General features: G+C 42.8%; 1 protein-coding gene across 4 annotated transcripts in view; it reads right to left on the bottom strand.

Moving 5' to 3' along the window:
* LHFPL2 (LHFPL tetraspan subfamily member 2) overlaps positions 1–22171 on the bottom strand; it is a 130881-nt gene that overhangs the window by 95715 nt on the left and 12995 nt on the right. Inside the window, exon 1 of one of the 4 annotated variants that reach the window (XM_072030722.1) lies at positions 14526–14549. The exons of the other annotated variants lie outside the window; for them this stretch is intronic. The gene's annotated coding sequence lies outside the window, so the exon portion shown is untranslated. Of the gene's footprint in view, positions 1–14525; positions 14550–22171 lie in introns of those variants that run through there. 4 annotated transcript variants of the gene reach the window in all.

The raw sequence follows: 22171 nt of genomic DNA, 5'->3' as shown, positions 1-22171 counted from the left end.
AGTTGTGAAAACAAAATGGCTTCCTTCCATCTGCGAAGAATAACCGCTGGGGACGGTGAAGAGGGAATGCTTTGAAGAGGAATCTCCACATTAAGAATTTATTTGGAAGTGTCAGACAGACAGCGTCCTGCTGTGCTTGTCCCCAATTATCTGGAAGTAGAAGTAAGATGGGGAGCAGATTGCAAAGCTTTGATCTGAAGCGGAACAAGGATGGTTTCATGACTTCAGTCATGTCGTGGCTGTTAGAGGCAGCCAAGACTGAGATCTGTTCCTAAAGCCTCTCATACATCTTACAGTCTTCTCTGTCCACTGACCTCCTTTGATCAAAATGATGAGTAGCCCCTTCTGCACCCAAAAGGAAAAGCATCTGGTAGAAGAAAGAGGGCTGGCTTGAAGGCTTGCAAATAACCCCAAGATTGCAGCTTCAGGAGCATTTGAGCCCGTTTGGAGTCTTCTTGCCATCCAAAAGGAAACAAGATGCCTTCCTTCCTTCTGTCACCCCTTACCCTCACTTTCTCCTCTTCCCTTGCATCTGGCTGCTTAGTTCAACCTCTTCCCCTCCCTTACACCAGCACTTGACAGACCCTCTTAGTAGGAAACTACACTTAAAAGCTTGGATAGATTTCTTCCGAATTAGGGAGGAGAGGAGAGGAGAGGAGAGGAGAGGAGAGGAGAGGAGAGGAGAGGAGAGGAGAGGAGAGGAGAGGAGAGGAGAGGAGAGGAGAGGAGAGGAGAGGAGAGGAGAGGAGAGGAGAGGAGAGGAGAGGAGAGGAGAGGAGAGGAGAGGAGAGGAGAGGAGAGGAGAGGAGAGGAGAGGAGAGGAGAGGAGAGGAGAGGAGAGGAGAGGAGAGGAGAGGAGAGGAGAGGAGAGGAGAGGAGAGGAGAGGAGAGGAGAGGAGAGGAGAGGAGAGGAGAGGAGAGGAGAGGAGAGGAGAGGAGAGGAGAGGAGAGGAGAGGAGAGGAGAGGAGAGGAGAGGAGAGGAGAGGAGAGGAGAGGAGAGGAGAGGAGAGGAGAGGAGAGGAGAGGAGAGGAGAGGAGAGGAGAGGAGAGGAGAGGAGAGGAGAGGAGAGGAGAGGAGAGGAGAGGAGAGGAGAGGAGAGGAGAGGAGAGGAGAGGAGAGGAGAGGAGAGGAGAGGAGAGGAGAGGAGAGGAGAGGAGAGGAGAGGAGAGGAGAGGAGAGGAGAGGAGAGGAGAGGAGAGGAGAGGAGAGGAGAGGAGAGGAGAGGAGAGGAGAGGAGAGGAGAGGAGAGGAGAGGAGAGGAGAGGAGAGGAGAGGAGAGGAGAGGAGAGGAGAGGAGAGGAGAGGAGAGGAGAGGAGAGGAGAGGAGAGGAGAGGAGAGGAGAGGAGAGGAGAGGAGAGGAGAGGAGAGGAGAGGAGAGGAGAGGAGAGGAGAGGAGAGGAGAGGAGAGGAGAGGAGAGGAGAGGAGAGGAGAGGAGAGGAGAGGAGAGGAGAGGAGAGGAGAGGAGAGGAGAGGAGAGGAGAGGAGAGGAGAGGAGAGGAGAGGAGAGGAGAGGAGAGGAGAGGAGAGGAGAGGAGAGGAGAGGAGAGGAGAGGAGAGGAGAGGAGAGGAGAGGAGAGGAGAGGAGAGGAGAGGAGAGGAGAGGAGAGGAGAGGAGAGGAGAGGAGAGGAGAGGAGAGGAGAGGAGAGGAGAGGAGAGGAGAGGAGAGGAGAGGAGAGGAGAGGAGAGGAGAGGAGAGGAGAGGAGAGGAGAGGAGAGGAGAGGAGAGGAGAGGAGAGGAGAGGAGAGGAGAGGAGAGGAGAGGAGAGGAGAGGAGAGGAGAGGAGAGGAGAGGAGAGAAGAGAAGCACTGGTCAGAAGCAGAGGCAGGAACTTCACCCTGTGAGCAGTCATTATCCCTCATTCAGGTTTCAGGGATGAAGACACTGGGCGGCTCACAAGAGTGCTCAGTTTAAGTACCATCTGAAAAGGCTGTTTCATCTACAGGATTTTAAAACACCTCTAATTTGTCTCATCTGCTGTTTTTCTTCTTGTATCTTTTGACAGAAGTCATGCTATGCATTGATTTCTGCTGATGACTCCAGACATCTCTGCTTTATATTAAATCTGCAGTAGTGAAAAAATACATGGTCTTGGTAATTGTTCACGCTAAGGCTTTCTTCAGTCACGGCACAACATAAACAGAAACTCCTTCAGATTTAGGAGACCTACCTAAAAATGTTATGTGCTTGCTTGTTTGTTTTAACTGACTGAAGAGCACAACAGCTTAATGTAAATAAAACCATGCACTCGTTCTTACTGAGTAACACAAGAACAGTTAAGTCCATAGCACAGCCTTTCATTAAAATAAAACATCTGCAAACTAAGGTGTTAGGGACTAACGTGTTCCATAAGGTCACTATGTGTCCTAAAGAGTTTGCCATAGATGTGTTCACAGTATATTGTGTAATAACCAGCAAATGGATATATTACAAATATGTGCACAAGATTATCCCATTTCAGGGACAAATGAATGTTTCACAGTTTTTATTGGAAAACATGATGCTTCCACAGAATATTTTACTTATAGGCTGTTGCTTTTCTCAAATGGAAAAATGTAAATAAGTTTAAAGAGTATGATAGTAACAGCTAATGATCTACTGCCTAATCTTTTTTTTTTTTTTTTTTTAGAATTCTTAAGATTACAGAAACAAAACAAAACAAAAAAATAAACCTGCATCTTTCATGTCCACTATGCAAGCACATAGGATCACCTAAAAACACATGTATTTTAAATTGTAGTTCAGAAAAAGCTTAATTAAAGAACAGGTATTTCATTAGCCTAAACTTATCTACCAGATAACTAACTAATTTCCCTGATTATATCTGAACCCATATCTGATCACTTGAAATACGCCCTGAGTGATAAAACACTTCTGTTATGTAATTTTTGAATCAGAAAGGAAAACAGTTACAAAATCTTCCCATTTACCACTGTTCTGAACATCACCAGATGCTTTTCAGTGGTCAAATGACACCAAAAAATTATTTGCCTCATACTATCTGAATAAACCTACTTAAAGAAGAGTGCCACAACAATGTTATGGGTAAATGTGATGCCCAAGCTTCAGAACTGCAAGGGTGGATACTCTCTGAAACTAAATTATCTCCTGATAAGAAACATCAACAGCTGGCCACTATGGAAAACAGACCTTTATACTTCTAGAGTGATAACAAAGTAAATGGTGACATTGGAAGAACCTCCTGTCCCAATCGAGATAAAGAAATCTTTCTTCAGATAAGACTTCATTTGCACCCTTCTTCAAAAGCAAGAGAATTGGCAAGCTCTTCTCTTAAGAGGGTGGAGATTCTACCAACAATGACCAAAGAAAGAAAACTAACCACCCTTTTATAAAGAATTTCCAACCTTTCAAGCAAAGCACCTAGTTATCAAAAATTTACCACAAGTGGTTAATACCAATACAGTAGTTTTTGCTGCAGATGAGATAATGACACAAAGATTCCAGTAATTCTGGGAGCAACAGAAATGCATGAAGTCGTACTGCACAGAAAAACAGGCATATAACAAAAATAGCAAAAATAAACTAACAGCATTCAGTCTAACAACACACACCGCAAGAGAACCACTGTCCACAACACATCACGAAGCAACCCAGAGGCACTTTTTATTGATCATTCCAAAAACATGCTTCCCAAAACATGCCTGCATTGAATACCGTTGGAAATAGAGGGATGTTTTAGTTCCCAGGGTCACAAGACATTCTTCATTTACGTTCCTTTGAGATAATCAGCAAGTCAAATAAAATAAAAATTAAAACAAACAAACAAACAAGCAAACAAACAAACAAGCAAACAAACAAACAGAAGAGTCCATCCTGTGTGCCTTTAGAAGTCCCGCTGCATTGTTCCTACCCAACCACAGTAAGACTTACCTTCCCAGAAAAATGTGTTTTGTTTTTGTTCTTTTGTTTTAAATAGATACAACCAGCTCTCTTCTTACAGAAGAAAAACCTGCTCCTTTTCCTGATTGGATACCACACAAAACTTGTCCTTTTCTTTCTAGCTCTCTTCTGCATGTCAATCTCATACTGCAGGTGTTGCAGAGCAAATTTGACAGGTTTCATGGTTTTAGTTAAGCTTCATTTGGCTACTATGCTACTTACACACTAAGTACAGTGAAGCTCAGTTCTCAGTTTATGCAGGAGAAATTCAAAGACAGTCCAGATTTTAAATCCATCTGCAATATATATGTATTTCTGTGTCAGTGCATCTGTCATCTGCGTCTCTAACAAGCAAAACTCAATAATCCTTTCTCTGGCAACAATGTGAAATAAATTAGATTCCACTATATTTCAGAAAATGTTCTCTTCAAACCAAGAATTCAGTCAATAAGTATAAGCCGCTTACAGCAAGTGTAACTGCTAAAATGATCAAGTTCTGACAACCCCCAAACACACACACACACTCTAGAGGGAAAGATAAAATCTATTGCTTCTTAATTGGCAAAATATTTAACCAGTCTGAACAATCACTTGAAGAGATGTTAACCCCTTGGTTCAATGTGTTTAAACATTAACTCTTTCAGTCTGCAGAAAGAATAAGTCAGTTAGCCTTAAAAAAACTATTTGCAGCCTTTGATGTGTAAATATATAGGATAGCCACTAGCAAATGAAAACATTTACATATGAAGTAACTTTCTTAAGGCTCACTTTAATTATCAACTAGGAACCAGGTGGTCTGAACACTATTTTTCATCCTTTATGATCCAAGAAACTAATTTAAACTGATTTTCTCAATTAAAGGCTTTACAATCCTACCGAACAACATCAAAAAATCCCTGAAAAATTTACCTGATTAAACATTTTAACTCAATTGCTGGATAAATCTCCATTTCTTGAATAGCAGAGATTACTCTTAGATTTTTTTCAGAAGAGGATAGCCAATTTTAGAGAACAAAACCAACTTTAAAAAATGTATTTTTGACTATCTCTTTGGAAAAAAAGTAACTGACACATATTAGCACAGCTCCAAGTAAACAGTCTTAAGTGAGTACCCAAAGAAGAAGACATGTTGCAGAAGAGACAAACTTTACCTCTAATCCTAGCATTTTTAAGAAAAACAAGATCACTTCCCTTTTATCTATGATAAAAACCAGCCAGGGATAGCAAGCAGTACATCTTCCACTGTACTGCTCATTGTACACTCCTTTTACTGGAGCCAACGGTTTTCAGCTCCTTGAAAATACTCAGGCCTTGAATACTCAGGAATGTATCACGGTGATAAACAAAGGATACTTCACATACTTCCAAAACATATTAACAAATACAGCATATTTTTTTCTGGTGCTATTTTAAGTGAACTTACCAGCCACAGCTGGTAATTAGGTATGTCAAATTAACATCATGTTGCTTACGCTGGCTCTTAAAATTAGAATTTGGAGGGAATGCACTTCTAAAATACAAGTCAAACAAGACAATACTGCAGCAGCCTACCTGCCTGCCCCACAGGCACCAACAGCTCAGCAGTCAGCTCTTTGCTGGGTTTCAGAGTTTCTTTCAGCAGTTCCTGGCATATGCAGAATGGCACCAGAAACCCAACACCCACCTTCATCAACACTAGCGGATAAATCCATAACCATGTTTAAATCAGGGGATGGACATGGTACTTCACACTTCCTAGACTCTTTGAGCATCTTATATATATTAATATAAATAAATACATATTTAATATATTAAGAAAATGTATGTATATACATGTACACATGTATATCAAATATGCCTAAATACAGTCATGATCTTAAGCATAGGGACAAAAAAACATAATTCCCCACTCTCAACTGCAGACACAGACCAAAAAAATTGCACAGAACCAGGCTCCTTCAACCATTGTCTCCCCTCCTTGTCCTCCTGACTCTGTTACTCTTAGAATGAGCGGTTCATCTTCAATACAAGGGGCAGATCTTCCACATCTCCTCCTTTGGCTAGCTAGCAATTGTGACTGCACATGGTTTCCCCAGCCCACAGCAGGACATGAAGTTGCCCATTTTCCATGCAAGCTCCCAATCTAGAAGCCAAAGGTGGGTGAAGGTGGCACCTCTTCAACTGGATATACTTCGGGACTGCAGGGCAGAGCACACCTGTGTGTCCTCAAAAGAGGATCCAACCTTGGTAGAGATGACCACCACTCCTGAGCCAGGTGTCTCTGGCTCCAGCAGGAGGCAGTACATGAGCAACACCTTCCATGGGCTAACTGTGCCAGCCCCACCATTCCCTTTGACACCTCCAGTTCCCTTGTACTGACTACAAACGTTGCAGGTACTAAGCTCAGGTGACATGAATGCAGTGCCTAATTTTTCACGTATACATGGCATTTGTACATGGAATTTCTTTGAAATTGCACCCAGCACTTTAATGACTAACTACACTGTTATATCAATTTCTGGCAGACTTCTAAAGAAAGCCATTCTGAAAACAAATTTATGGAAGAAAAATGAATCAAGTGAGAGAAAGATTCAGTTTCCTTTTACATATGACTCATTTTAATTATTATCCTGCAGGCAGATCAGTTAATTGCAGGAAACAACCGATTATTCCCTCCTTTTAGTCTTTACATACTCAGATTAAAAATCTTAGCATGAACCAGACCTTATCTGACATTTCTAGGATTTTGACTTCATTTTGCACTTTGACTCTGTTTTTAATCTATGTTTTTTTGGCTTTTTTTTTTTTTTTTTTTTTTTAACATCTGAAATCATTTACATCAGTTAATAAAGCATTGTACTATTTTTCTTAAGCTAAGAGTCCAGATGTGTCTCTAGATTTAAATCAATATATTACAAAGGCTTATTTCACAGCATAATTCAGTACACAGGGTTTTCTTCAAGGCACTACATCTGATCAAGGTTTGTTTTTCTTTTTCTGTACCATTGGGGATCTCAAGTAAAGCTAATTTGTCAGGGAAGCACAAAAAAGAATTTTAATTGCTTTTTATTCCCCCACCTCTTTTTGCTTAAACAAAAAATGTTATGCTGAAAAGACTTAAATATCAAACAGAGTACTCTGTAAATGAAAGTATGCCAAAACCAGTACCTAAAATGGATGTACAATTAAATGACAACGACAACAGCTCCAGAAAGATATCTTGCTTTCTGGCCTTAAGAATTCATGAATTGCAGCTGGGAAGGGCACTTTGATATTTACTTTTTATTATTTTTGAAGAAATCAAATACATGTGTTGGTGTCTGAAACTGGAAATAAGACATGGCAGGTAAAAATAAAGCAGTCCCTGGCTGCCACGGTATATTGTCAAAGAGTACTATAACTAGAGAAATTATTTGGATTTACAGATGTTCTCCATTATATTAAGGTCTTCAAGACCTCAATTATTTCATACAAGAGAAGTCTCCAAAAAAAATGTTTGGGCTTGAGAAGGGAAAAAATTCTAAACCACAGATTGCCTCCGATGTCACACTAGTGGTCCACCAGGATGGTTAAAAATGGTGATAGTGATAGTGCAAATGTGTGTAGGTGACTATGCCGCAGGAGGGGCTACCAGAAAACAAGCTCACCAGCATAAAGAGCACTGCTTTCACTTTTAGTAAATATTTGGGATTTTTTTTTATTTTTTCCTCAACTTTACTCTTTAGCTGAAATAAAATTCATTTCAATGCAATTGCTGCTCCAGCTACTTGATTCCCCTCCCCAGAATCACAACGCGTGGCTTTGGGTTTTTCACTGGTTTTATTCATGTGGTTCTTCCTTTGGGCTTCCGTGGTGGGCAGCACCAGACGTGTCCCCCTGCACAGCAATGGGGGGCAGCCGAGGGGCTCCTCTCTGCTGGCCTCTCCTCTTCCAGCCACACCGCACGCACAGGCACAGGCAGCGATGGGACCGAAGCGGGGCACGCTCCTGGCCTCTCCCCCTCGGCAGGGAGCTCTCCCAGCCCTGCAGGGCAGGCAGCACAGCCCCAGCCGCACCCCAGCACGCTCCCACCGCCTGCTGGCACGGCCCCGCAGCCCTGCCGAAACGCCAGGGCACCTTGTCCAGCGCCCGGCCCGGGCCTGGGCTCCGCATCAGCTGCTGCCCCCCACCCCCCCGCAGTGCTGCCCTGCCCGTGGCTCAGCAGGCAGGGGGTGCCCCATGTCACAAAGGGGCAGGGACGGCCTTGGCCCCGGAACGCTGGCCCCAGCGGCACTTGGGCGCTTGGGCAGCCCTGCCATGGCTGCCCGTGCTGACGGGGAGGCTGCTCGGCTGCCTGCTCCTCTGCTGCGGCTCCAGCCTCCGCTCTGGACACAAAGGCAACCAGAGGAACTCAGCTCCTCTCTCCTCCCTCCTCAGGCCCTCGCCTCCAACGGGAACTGAACCACCGCACGCTCCTGGCCGCTCCTTCCCAGCACGGGGCCGGACAGTTGTCCACGCTCTCCAGGACAGGTAACATCACCCCGACCCACACCCTCCCACGCTCCCATAGCAGGCAGCCAGCTGACAGGATCAGGCCAGGATGGCAGGGACAGCTCCATCAGGACGACGGGACACGGACAGCCTCGGTGAGACTCTAGAGACCCTCGGGCAGAGAGGCGGGGGCTGCCCGTGCTCACAGGGGGATGCTGCTGTGTTTGCTGCTTCTTCTCTTTCAGCCACAATCACACAGCGATGGGACGAGACCATAGCACACTACCCCCTCACGGCCCTCGACCACTCAGCTGGAAGGAAGAGCTGCCAACGCTCTCCAGGACAGGTAAGATTGCCCCAAGCCACCCCCACCATGGTCCGCAGCAAGCAGGAAGGTGACATGATCGGGCCAGGAAGGCAGGAGCGCTCCATCACGATGACGAGAGACGGACGGACGTGGTGAGTTGCTGGAGTCCCTCAGTCAGAGAGGCTGGGGCAGCTCGTGGGCACAGGGAGGTGCTGCTCGGTTTGTTCCTTCTCTTCTTAAAGGCCGGCAGAGACAGGAATGAGAGTAGAGCCCTGCATACTCCTGGTCTCTCTGCGCTTGAGAAGTCAGCTGGAAAAGCAGTCAGCGCCCTTCAGGACAGATAAGATCACCCCAATCTATTGCAAACCACGGTCTAAATGCCCGGAAAGTGGGCGCAACGTGGCTGACCCGGGAAGGACGGCCTTGGAGTGAGGCTGGGAGAGCCTTAGGCTGGGAGGCAGGGGCTGCTCCTGGCCACAGGGGAAGGCTGCTCTCTCTTGGCTTCCTCTCTTATAGCTGGAAAGACACCCAGCGATGGGACCAGACCATGGCACACTCCTGGTCTCGCTGCCCTTGAGAGAGAACTCAGCTGGGAGGAAGAGCTGCCAATGCTCTCCAGGATAGGTAAGATCACCCCAAACCACCCCCCCCATGTTCCACAGCAAGCAGCAAGGTGACACGCTTGGGCCAGGACAGCAGGGACAGCTCCATCAGGACCATGGGACACGGACAGCCTTGGTGAGACGCTAGAGACTCTTGGGCAGAGAGGCGGGGGCTGCCCGTGCTCACAGGGGGATGCTGCTGCGTTTGCTGCTTCTTCTCTTTCAGCCACAATCACACAGCGATGGGACCACACCACGGCACACTCCCCGCTCACTGCCCTTGACCACTCAACTGGAAGGAAGAGCTGCCAACGCTCTCCAGGACAGGTAAGATTGCCCCAACCCACACCCCAGCATGATCTCACAGCAAGCAGAAGACGGACATGCTCGGGACAGGAAGGCAGTGATGTTCCATCAGGATGACTGGAGATGGATGGACATGGTGAGATGCTGGAGACCCTCAGGCAGAGAGGCGGGGGCAGTCCGTGGTCACAGGGGGATGCTGCTCTGTTTGGTGCTTCTTCTCTTTCAGCCACAATCACACAGCGATGGGACCAGACCATAGCACACTACCCCCTCACGGCCCTCGACCACTCAGCTGGAAGGAAGAGCTGCCAACGCTCTCCAGGACAGGTAAGATTGCCCCAAACCATTCCCCACTCCGGTCCACAGCAAGCAGGACGATGACACGCTCGGACCAGGACAGCTGTGACAGCTCCATCAGAACAAGGGGACACAGACAGCCTCGGTGAGACGTTACACGCTATGGGCAGAAAGACAGGGGCTGCCCGTGGTCACAAGGGGATGCTGCTCAGTTTGCTGCTGCTTGTCTTTCAGCCACAATCACACAGTGATGGGACCAGACCATGGCACGATCCTGCCCTCTCTGCCTGTGAGAACTCAGCTGGAAGGAAGAGCTGCCAACGCTCTCCAGGACAGATAAGCAATCCTCAACCCACACCCCACCACACTCTCATAGCTTGCCAGAGGGTGACATGGCTGGGCTATGATGGGCATCCCCTGGCCGTCAGGGAGATGTGAGATGGACGGCCCCGGAGTGAGGCTGGGAGAGCCTCGCACAGGGAGGAAGGGATGGCTTCCAGTGCTGCCAGGGGGTGGCTGCTCGGTTTTTCGCCTCCTCTCTTACAGTTGGACACGCTGACAGTGAGGGAATGACGCCATGGCACACTCCTGGCCTCTCTCTTTCAGCACTCTGATGGAGAACTCACCACGCTCTCCAGAACAGATAAGATTGCCCCAGCCCATTCCCCACCTCTATGGTCTCACTGCCCTGGCCTAACACAGCTGACTCTTGGCTGTCAGCGACGCACAGGAAGGATGGCCTTGCTGTCGGGCTGGGAGTGTCTCACGCAGGGAGGCAGCGCCTGCCCCTGGCCGTGGGCTGGGGCTGCTCTTTTTGATCATTTTCCTTTTTCACCCCATCACAGAGACCCGAGGAGTCCAAGGTCTACCACTGTCCTTTCCTGCCTCTGCCCAGTCTCTCCACGGCCACTGACCTGAAGGCTGCTGCAGCTTTCTACAACCACAGCCATCGAAGGAGCAGCAAGCACACAGGGACCCCGCCTCTACCCTGACATGGTCCTACAAGCACAACCACAGGCCCCGCAGCTATGGACAAAGAGAGCTCGGCACGCCTCCGTGACACCCCACCGCACCCCATGTCTCTCAAACGTTACTCAAATAAAGCTTCTGATTCACAACCTCATCGGCTGCTCTTTCCTGCCCTTCTTGGGGAAACCTCAAGGAGGGTTGCCTTTTGCAGAAGGAGCGAGTGCAGCAGCCTGCGCTTCTTCAGGTGCTGGCATCAAGAGAATTTCAAAGCACTTTACGCGTCCTAATCTAAGACCAGGGTCTGCAGGTGTAGCTCTGGAAACCAGTGTACTCCCTCTTTCACCAAGAGACCACATGTGTACAAGAAAGGACCAACATTTAACACAAAAACCTCATCTGCTCTGATGGAACTGCTTGAGGAAATTCGCCTTCCTGACATGCACTGCGCACCCAACGTGTAGCCATGGGGGGTGCTGCCCCGCTGCTGGAAATCAAAGAGAACCATGCTTTCTACCCAGGAAATTAAGCGCCTCTCCTAGCTTTGCTGCACATTTCTTGCATGCACCAGCCTTGCCATGGCCGGCCATCCCAGCTCACTTTAGGCCGACTTCTTCCTAGTCAGCTTGGCTACCTCCTGGTTACAAACCTGACCGCCAGAAACAAACTGGGACTGATTAAAAATAAATAAAAGCCCAGGGGACAGCACTACTTTTGCACACTCACGGTCCCAACTCTTGTAGGGAAAGGTTGAGGAGATTGGAAAGTTTTGGTCCCTATCAGCCCCATCAGGGTTTCAATACGGTGAGGCCTGGCAAATTGACTATATCAGACCACTCCCACAAACCCAACGAAGCAAGCGGGACATACTCACCATGGCAGAAGCAACTACTGGGTGGCTGGAAACATACCCCGTTAACCTTGCCTCGGCCCGAAACACTACCTTGGCCCTAGAAAGGCAAGTGTTGTGGCATCATGGTATACCAGAGAGAATTGCGTCCAACAATGGGAGTCATTTCCAAAACAATCTTGTCACCTCCTGGGCCAAGATGCATGGTATTGAGTGGGTGTATCACATCCCTGTTCACCCACAAGTCTCTGGGAAGTTTGAGAGGTACAATGGACTGTTAAAGACCATGTTAGGAGTGTTGGGTACTGGGACATGGAAACCATGGGACATAAATCTACCATAAACCTCTTGGCTAGTTAACAATAGGGGGTCTGAAAGCAGTCCTGATTTTGCTGAAACAAAACCCCTATACACAGTGAAAGGAGCTGAAGTCCCTGTAGTGCATGTAGGGAAGTGGATGGGGAAGACGGTGTGGGTTGCTCCTACCTCGAGAAAAGGCAAACCCACTCATGGGACTGTCTTCGCCCAAGGATGGGGGTATACCTGGTGGGTCATGCAAAAGAATGGGGATATCAAGTGTGTGCCTCAAGGAGATTTAACCTTGGGAGAAAACTAATCTGTAATCTAAATTATATGTTGTAGGAAGACATTGCAGAATCAACAACAGGTCAACTTCGCAAGGAACCGTGCAAGTGCAACAAGGAATTGAGCTAAGCTGGTGCTGGTGTCCACACATCCAACTCTGCCTGCCCTGAGTGACCACTTTAGCAGTGGAAGACTAAATCATCAACAGTTCTTATGAACATTTTTTGAGAAAGACCTATAGAATGAAAAGATATACCTACTTATTAATCTGTTAAAAGACAAGTAACAATGGTGATGAGAATACTTGTATGCTGAAGTGTGAGGGACCTGAGAGTTACACAAATGTTATGGAATAAGGGGTGGAGGTTCTTCTGGGTCTGGCTGGGATGTTAACTTTCCCTGCAGCAGCCCATACAGTGCTGTGCTCTGTACTTGTAGCTAGAACAGCAGTGGTATCACACCAGTGTTGTGCCTGCTGCTGAGCAGTGCTGGCACTGCATCAGGACTCTCTCTAACCCTTCTAGAGGGTGGGCAAAAAATGAGAAAGGAACATCACCAGGGCAGCAGACCTAAACCAACCAAAGGGATATTCCATACCATATGATGTCACATTCAGCAATAAAAGGTGGGAAAAGGAAGAAGAGGGGAGGGGTGGGCTCTCGTTGTGAAAACATCTGTCCTCCTGAACAAAAGCTATGTGCATTGAGGCCCTGCTTCAAGGACGTGGTCAAGCATTGCTCATTGGTGGGAAGTATTTCTGCACTTCCACACAGACTTTACTTGTTGTTGTTTTTTTTTCTCCCTTTTCCCCTTTCCCTTTTTCCCTTTAGTTAAAATAATTAATGTTTTTTCCTTAATAATTATTTTTTCCTTTAATTAAATTATCCTTATCTCAAACCTTGAACTGTTTCTTTCCTTTTCTTCTTCCCCTCCTCAGAAGAGGAGGGGAGTGAGAGAATGGTTGTGGTGGAGTTCAGCTGCCTAGCACAGTAAAACCACCACAGTACCTCAAGCCACATGACTTCCTGAAATAATTCTGTGTTGAACTACAGTCTATTTTTTTTTATTTTTTTTTTTGGGGGGGGGGAGGGAGAGGAAAGTTGTAACCTAATTCAGATCTTGATTCTTGACACCCTAAACCAAATAAATACACTACAGGGAACATTATTCAGTCTTCCATAGATTTTTTTTCTGGCTCTTCTCTGTTCACCATCAATATCTTCTTTGATTTGTGGGTAATAGCAGGGTATTGTAGTAGCAGTTGTACCAGTACCAAATAAATGATATAATCTCTGTATTATTTACTCTTTCTCAGAGCACCTTATTTTATTTATTTATTTTTTATATCGAGGGATCCCATTAGTCTTTTCTGGGCATACTGCTCTGTTGAGAGCTCGTGTTTAGCTTGTTATCCTGTGATCCTCCATTTGGAGGTGCCACATTTCACACAAACCATGTGAGAGTTACCTGTATTCTTGTTTCCTTTCTCTACAACTTTGACTTGAGAATTCTCATTAGGTGGACTCAGCTTGCCAATCTACCCACATCACTGTCATTTTCTGTTATTTTTCATGCCACTGGAAAGTCATTTCTTACCCTGCCATCACTGGTAATTTTTAAACTCACGTGGAAAGCTCTATGTTGCAGCTTAAATAAGAATTAATTCAGAAGTGTCCTAATGCCTCCCTTTGCCCAGGAAGCCAGGCTACCTGACCATGGGGTCCCCTCAGGCCTCATAAGCTCTGGTTCTGTGACTCTTCAAGGTCTGATATGAGAAATGTAATGCTTTGGTTTATGTCACCAATAAAAAGATCAGTGAATAGCCCAGCAGCTTATCCAGAAATCCAGCCAAACAGTGACAATACCATATTTACAGTTGCATTGGGCACCAGTCATTTAGCCAGGTCAAAGCTCGTTCTTTGATTTTGCTTTCTTCTACTTTGTAAATAAAAATGTGTGTTGAAAGGTTAAATACTTGACCTAAGTCTATTACATCTTTAACTAAAACGAACTTGTCGCCTCATGTAAAAACATTACCAGCTTAATTTGATCAGACAAACTTTCCACAACCCCATAATTATAAATAACACTCCTCTCAGCACCTATTAATTCAATCCCATCACAGACAGCGTGATGTCCTACCTTAAAGCTGCCTATTGCAGCCTGGTGCAGAGGGTCAGGCTCAAGCTGCTGGCAACAGCAGAGCAGCCACTGATGGTTTCTGGTCTACCCCTGCCCACCAAGATCAGCGTGCTCTTACCTCCTCAGGCAGCAACAGCAATCCGACCACTCACAGCTGGCAGCACAGTCCACCCACTCTGTTCCTACATCCAGCTGGCTTCCTAGCCTCTCTTCCCTAGCAGCCCACAAAGAAAACACACAGATCCAGCCCACAAGTCTGTTGTACAACATTAAGTCATCCCATGTAATCTAATAAAATAGAGACACAGCACTGATGTCATCTTCTAGTCTCTGAAACATTGCCAGAAGTAAACAAAAAAACTGGGGGAAGAGAGGCTGAGGAAGGGGATACAAGTTACATTAACAAAGCAGGGAACTTGATGCTCAGCTTTTCCAAATTTTCTGGATGCACTTTTTTGGCCCGGGGGATTTTAAAGGATGCTGTTTAGTGGCTGACGTTACTAGACTGGAGTCTGTTTTGTTATAAACCTGTGAAAAAAGCTACGCTGTCTCTTCCAAATACTGAACAACTCTATCTAATAAAATCCTTGCTAGTTTTGCACTTTCATTTACAGTTACACCATTTTTATCTAGTAACTCACCAACTGTAAAGCTGCAGTTTGATTTGTTCCTGATACAGTAAACTCAGCTTCCACAGACCTTAATCCAGGGATCAGGACAATCACACCCATGGGGCAGACTCTTGGTTTAAACAAGATTTGCAGCTGGCTTCCCTTTGTATAGATAGTGATCTATTACAACAAGCTAAAATGTATAGTTCTGATTACCTTTTTCCAGCAGTTTGAGTGCAACCCTGTATAGAGCACTGCTTTACACAATACAACAGTAAATTACCAACAGCCAGTGCCCAAAGACTTAAGTGACTTGTGAGGTGAAACACGATGAGACTGAGCTCTGAGAACACTGATTATTATCCAATCCTAAGAAACTCAAATACAAAGGATTAATGTGGATAAATAATAATGAAAAAAGTGATTTTTGCATGTTTGAAGCCTACTATAGATATTTAGCTGTCTTATGTAGGCATGTAGAATTTAGTGGGTGGCACTAGGAAGCATTAGTTGTGTGTCATGGTGGGCAAAGAGATACTCTGCAAATATCTGAAAGCTGTAAATCTGTTAAATAGCTGCATTCAACTGTTGGGGAACAGGCTTCAGGATCCAGAGGCCCTCTGGCAATTCTGTACTCTTTAATAATTCACGAAGAAAGTGCCTGGACGTTCCTCCAGAGTTTTATGGCAACTGAAAGTGGGCATGGTGCAGTTACTGCTGAAAAAGAGCTTTAACAGTGACTACATCAGCTATACTGGTTTGTTTTTTTAACATTCCAGTTTCCATTTTGAATTTCTGCACATGCAGAACTAATTTATTCTCATATACATGATCATAAGTATATCTACTATATATAATCTTGATGGCTGAAAACCATACATTTCAATTCATTTCCTCTTACTCTGCATAATACCTATATAACCTTAAGTCAAATCTCCACCTGCTCTGAAACACGATCACTGCCAAATTGATATTCTGTCTTTCAACACTTTTAAGAAGAATACTTTTCTCTCAGTTTAGATCAAAAGATCCATATAAATTCAAAATACAAATATTCCCTAGCTAAAGGCTGTCGGCAGCTATTCCTAGATTTACTAAAACTTTCAGCATTAGCTCCTTTAGAATTGATACTGATATTTTACCATCAAGTTAGTAAGCAGAGTTTTACAAAGTAATGGAACACTACATTTCTTAGGTGTCAGTCATCAATTGAGATAACTTCAGAAAGATCCCAAGCTCATATTAACATAAGCCCAATAGTGCATAATGACCTTAAAAAGAAAAGCTCTACACAAAATTAATCCCTAATCATTCCTGAAGAAAAAGAATTAGATGCAATGCTCAAGGCATTACTTAACAAACTCATTTCCCCCCCAAAATGGAACTGTTTTCCCTCATTTTCACAACTACAGCTCTTCTGAAAGTACCTACACGTTTATCACAAACAATTCATGATGTCTTACTTAGACTTACCCTATCTTAAGGATTGGAGTTTTTTTATCCTGTATTGTAATATATGTGTATATATACACACACACACATATATTGAATTAGACTTCTGTAAGTAACTGAAATATTATTTTTCAATTCAGTTTTACAGAGGAAAATTCCTATTCACCAAGTACTCAGAAAACCTAACCTCAGCTAAGTCAATATGATTAGTTCCAGCCTCTTCTGAGCAAAATCAAACATTTCCCAAACTGTGTCTAGTTTCAGCCTCTGAACAGTTGAAAGGCATGGTAGCTCTGCAAAAGTGGAAGGGATTTAAACCAACGTCAAAAGAAGAACATTAGGTTTTCCCTCGGCTATTCTGAGATTAAAAGCAAACCAACATACACAACATGACTCTTCACTGGAGTATAGAAGTGGCCATTAAATGATTGGAGGCTTTTACTCTCTGACCATTTGATACCACACAATGAGCTCCCTGCACTGTATCTCTTCTCCAAAGCCGCCGATATGCAGTCTCAGAACTTTGTTTTTCTGTAGAAGTCAGATGACAAATAAAAAAAGTCTACCTAATCAAATCATTCATGCATTAAGAAAGCCTCCTAAGTCAGCAATGAGATGAAAGGATAGCTGTAAAAATGGCTAAGCTATCTTTGCCTTTAAGGACTAATTTTGTGCATCATTAGATAGTGTTCATCTTTTTAAAATATTAACTGTAAATGCACTAACTTAAAAGTAGACAGTCACAGAAAACTGTCTAAAATTGTGAAGTCTGAAAGTGCCTCATATCTTTAAAATTTATCACAATTTATCACAGACAATTAATTTAATAAACCACACTTCATGGCTGTGTGCCACACCTCACCTATTCAGGAAACATTGGAAACACCAGAAGAATGTATGACCACAACATGGTTGGACCCAGAGTTATCTGATAAGTATGTTGTGAGTGGTATTTATTAATTCACAAGAGGGGATGTAGTTATGTGGCTATGGAAAGGGAATGGAAAGAGCTCAGTTGTTCCTCCTGCTTAAAACGATCTGCATCAACATTTCCCCATGTTTTAAAACACAGGCTGTATTTGCTGTTTTTTGTTTTGTTTTGTTTTCCAATATTGTTAATTATCATTGCATTTGAAGTTTCCAATGAAAGGTGTTATACACATTATCTTCACATCAACACTTATGAAAGGGAACTTTTCTACGAGCTGTACCATTACTAGCACCCAGAGTATACTAAGTTCCCAGATCTAGTCCATCTTTTCAAAATAACAGTAGCTTCAAATGTGCCTGCTCTAAGAAAAAATAGTTGTTTTGCTGTGTCTGGTGAACATTCAATGAAATCGAGCAATCACTTTTATGGTTACTACAAGACACACACCTTCCTAAAGATTCAATTGTAAATAAATGTGTATACACCTTCATACTATTGTAAAGTACTAATCCTAGTTGGCAAAACAGCTGTGGCATTATCTCTCACTCCATGACCAACACATGTCCCGTCCTCATATGGCCACACATCCAGTGGACAAGTACCTAGCCCAAATGCACGGTGGGACCATGGAGTCCTCACGAGGGCACAGTCTACAATTCCTCTAGCTCAGTTTCCTCTCTGCTCATTACTAATGGGCTTCAAGAAATACAGGAGACCACAAGACAGGGAAAACCACATTACTAAATAAAACAAAACAAAAGAAAAAAAAGAAAAAGAAAAAAAAAAACATAAGAGGGGAAAAATCATGCAAAACAAGCCAGTCTAACCCAGTGAAAGGGTTAACTGCAGACCTACCCATCTGACTTGCAGTGAGACTCCAGGTTCAGTATATTATGATCAATATTCATTGAATATTTTCAACAAAAGTTTCCAACACATGCTCAAGAAGTAGTGAACTTTAGCAATAATTAAGCTGAAGTTTAATTAAAAAAAAAAAACAAAAAACTGCTCTTAGAAACTGGGAGATTGGGAGAGGACAGTCTGGTTAGTCTAGGTCAATGTAAGACAGCTCATTACAGCATTGTTTTGTGATCAGAGTATCCTATTTAATTTTAACATAACTTAAGCAATTTTTAGTACTTGACAGGGAGAGGTTCCAAAGAAAATAATTTCAGTATACAGTTACGTTGACACATACCCTACATTTTCTGCATTTCAACCAAATATCACCTTGTTTCTTTAAACTCATTACTCTTAGTGTCTTTGATAAACAGTGGTGAAGTTTTGTTTTGCTCAAAAATAATCCCACTGACCTTTTGATCTTTTCATTACCTTCCTCTTAATGACTTTGATTCTGTCAGCATCTACTCATAACAGGTACCTCAAACTGCCTGCAATTCAAACAAATGTACATGTTTTCCAAGACAGGGAGGCAAATTATAAAACAGGGAAAAAATGTTTTTTCTCCCTTTATTGGTCCATAGAATATTTTCACAGATGTAATTAGAATTGATCTTTTTCATTATTATCTCAAACTCAGACCTTATATATTCTCCCACTTCTTTAAACATTAACAGTTTTTAGTTTCTCAGTCCCATTTGCTTTTCGGTTCAAACTGCATGGCTGCATACTATTAAATAACATTTTCAAGATAAAGCTCAAAGTGGTTTTTCTGCTGAAATTTCTAATTTGGGAAGCAGGATGCTGAATGAGGGATACTGTGATATGTATATCTGCCAGTATTTTCTTTACAGATTATTGTCTTGAGAAATAGTATATTAGTTCTGCACAAGAGTCAACTCTGAATTTTAAAAAATAATTTAAAAAGTCATGTCAATTATGGCCAAATAATACTTTTTTAAAATGTCTAATCAACTAAATTAAGACTTCATCTCTGCACGTAAGACTAGAAGATAATATGTATTCATATATACATATATAATATGTATAATATTCCAGAAGATAATATGTAACAAGTAATCATATATTTTTATTATAACTATATTAAATAAAAATTCCAATGCTTAGGCACTTGCTTTTATAGTATTTTTCAGACAGCACAAATGTTAAAAACTGAACTGTTTACATATTTAAATAACTATCTACCATATCCTGGAACAAACAAATGTGTAGGTAGTGAATCTTCCAGCTGAGCTGAGCAAGAACAACAGTGCACAGAAAAATAAGTGAAAGGGAGCCAAAACAGCTTCCCTCTAAAGGCAAAAACTCATTTAACTGTTAAAAAAAAAAAAAAAAAGAAAAGAAAAGAAAAAAACAACCCACATAATCATTAGGGAAACTAGTTTATCTTCTATTTTTGAAAGGATATAATAAATAACAGATACAACTACAGCATGGGTCGCATCCAGGAAATCTGTGAGGTCTCTTGGACCACACACTCCCTCCAGAAAGTCACACATAGTAATCATGAAGCAACCCACTCAGGGCAATGCTCAGATCACTAACATATGGCTAGAAAAATAGACATTCCCCAAATGGTTACTACCACCTCAAGAACTACTACCATGGCCAGACTGAATAGAATAGCTACTGGCCTCTGTTCAGAATTTGACCCCCAAGTAATTCCAAAGAAACAAATTTGTGCATACACAAAGTCTTCTGTTGACTGCTTCATTTATTTTTTAAAAAACTTCAACATGGAGAAGCCCTCAGAATTGCCAACCTCTCTGAGCCACAGTCGACAACCACAAAAGTGGGTGTGGATCAACTTGTTCCAGCCTACAAATTACAAACATCCATACATCTAAGCAAAAGGGAAAAGACAACCCAGTACTTCCTGACTGCTAAATTAGAGAAGACATATGAAAACTTTCACTCAATTACTGTTTCCCCTCGAACTGGCTGACAGGTAAGGAATACTATTGCAGTAAAACCGCCCTTATAAAGAACCATGTGCTATCTTCAAAACAAAGTAGATGAAATAGGAGCCATTCAAAAAAAAAATTTGGCTCTCAGCAGAGCCATGATCCTGGGAGGAGGGACAGTATACTGAATCATTTATTCCACTGTGAGAGCATGCAAACTTCAGAGGAAAAAAAAAAAAGAGAGAGAGAGAGAGATCAAGCTTCTGCTGCATAGACAGGTTTAGGCTGACTATATCCATATATAGCAATTTTCCTCTTGAAATCTGTATCTCAGTCACATAAAGGCCAAACAAAAATAAAGTATGCACAGAAAAAATCAAGATTCCAAGCTTAAAAAGTGGATCTGCCTCTACCCATTAAGGACAATATTGAGCAGCAATTTTCATCCTTCTTGTGGTTCATAAACAAAGACTATTACTACATTACTTAATCATTAATGGAGTAACAGCATGTGCATGTTACAACAAAATAAAATTTTAATCGAAACTAGATAAATCCAGAGCTATTGTAACATACAATTCATCCAGTATGAAAAAAATAGACAGTAATATGCAAAACCAGAATGGTACTATATAGTCAAGAGTCTTTACAAAGTCACCGGTTTTGAATGGCAAACAGAACCAGTGGGTGGACATATTTATTATTGTTTAAACAGGACAGTAGTTAGACTGCAAGAGCAGCAGACGGACTACTTCCACCATCTGGTAATGAGATAAACATAGATTAGAAGGTACAACATTTGTTTCTCACACAGATTTTAGAGTCCATGCTGAGCCCTTTGTGTTCACCTTCACACTCTCCCTTAGACCTTCTGCCTGCTCCTCTCTTTATGAGGACATTGCCCTGCAAGCAGCACTGTTCTAGACAATGGCTGTGAACATGTAGCTAGTGCTTATCTGTTACTGTTTTTAGCTACTCTTATCAATTGCCATTTGTTTAAAAAGTAAAACACTAACACTCAACCATACCTGTTTCCTCTCTGAATAAGGAAAAGTTTTGAGCTTCTGAGGCCTTGCAGGAAACCATGGGAAAGTAACATTATAAAACAAAACAGATTTAAAAACAAAAACAAACAAAAAAAAAAAAACACAACTATATATTTCTGAGAACTTGACTGAGGAGGGGCACCTAATGGTCTAAGCCAGCCCACGAAAAATAACCATCAGATAATTTTTCCAGATTTCAAACTGGTTCACCATGCTACACAATGGGACTCTAATTACCCATTCTTTCTTTATCAGACCGACATCTGCCTGAAATGGGTCATAATGTCTGAAGATTTCAGAGATAATGTGGGGTATATTATGTGTTTGCAAAGACAGCTATGTACACTACTCCCCTTAGCTGATGAATGTCTTCACTCAGAGTGCAAGGCATAGGTCTTATAAACTTTCACATTATCAGATACAGAAAAACACAGGTGAGTAATGAGAGCACAGATTTTGATCAATCTTCATCTTTGTTCAGTCTTTATGGTCAAGAAAATTAGACTGGAAAGGGACATTTTCCAAGTTATCTGGCTCACTTCATGCAAATCTGAATTTCAAATACCCTCACTGCAGAATGTTTTTGTAGTCAGTCAATACATTCTATTTAGTTGTAAGAGCAAACATGAATGGAAAGTGAAACAATAAACATCAGCTCATATGTATGTTATCCCTTGGGGAAAAAAAAAAAAAAATACTCCACAGACATAGAAGAGGATTCAGAATAAAAGATTTGTTAATTCAGAATAAAAGATTTGTTAATTGGTTATTAAATTATTTTTATGACAACATTAGAACTTACTGCACATCTTGCTTTTACATCGTTAGGAATCATATAGTAAAGAATAAAGAACAAGAGTGTCTGACAACTTCAACAGATAAGCCTTAATATTAATATT

Source organism: Anas platyrhynchos, chromosome Z (assembly GCF_047663525.1).
Source record: "Anas platyrhynchos isolate ZD024472 breed Pekin duck chromosome Z, IASCAAS_PekinDuck_T2T, whole genome shotgun sequence".
NCBI classification, from domain to species: domain Eukaryota; kingdom Metazoa; phylum Chordata; class Aves; order Anseriformes; family Anatidae; genus Anas; species Anas platyrhynchos.
This window is presented reverse-complemented; position numbering and strand designations above follow the sequence as displayed.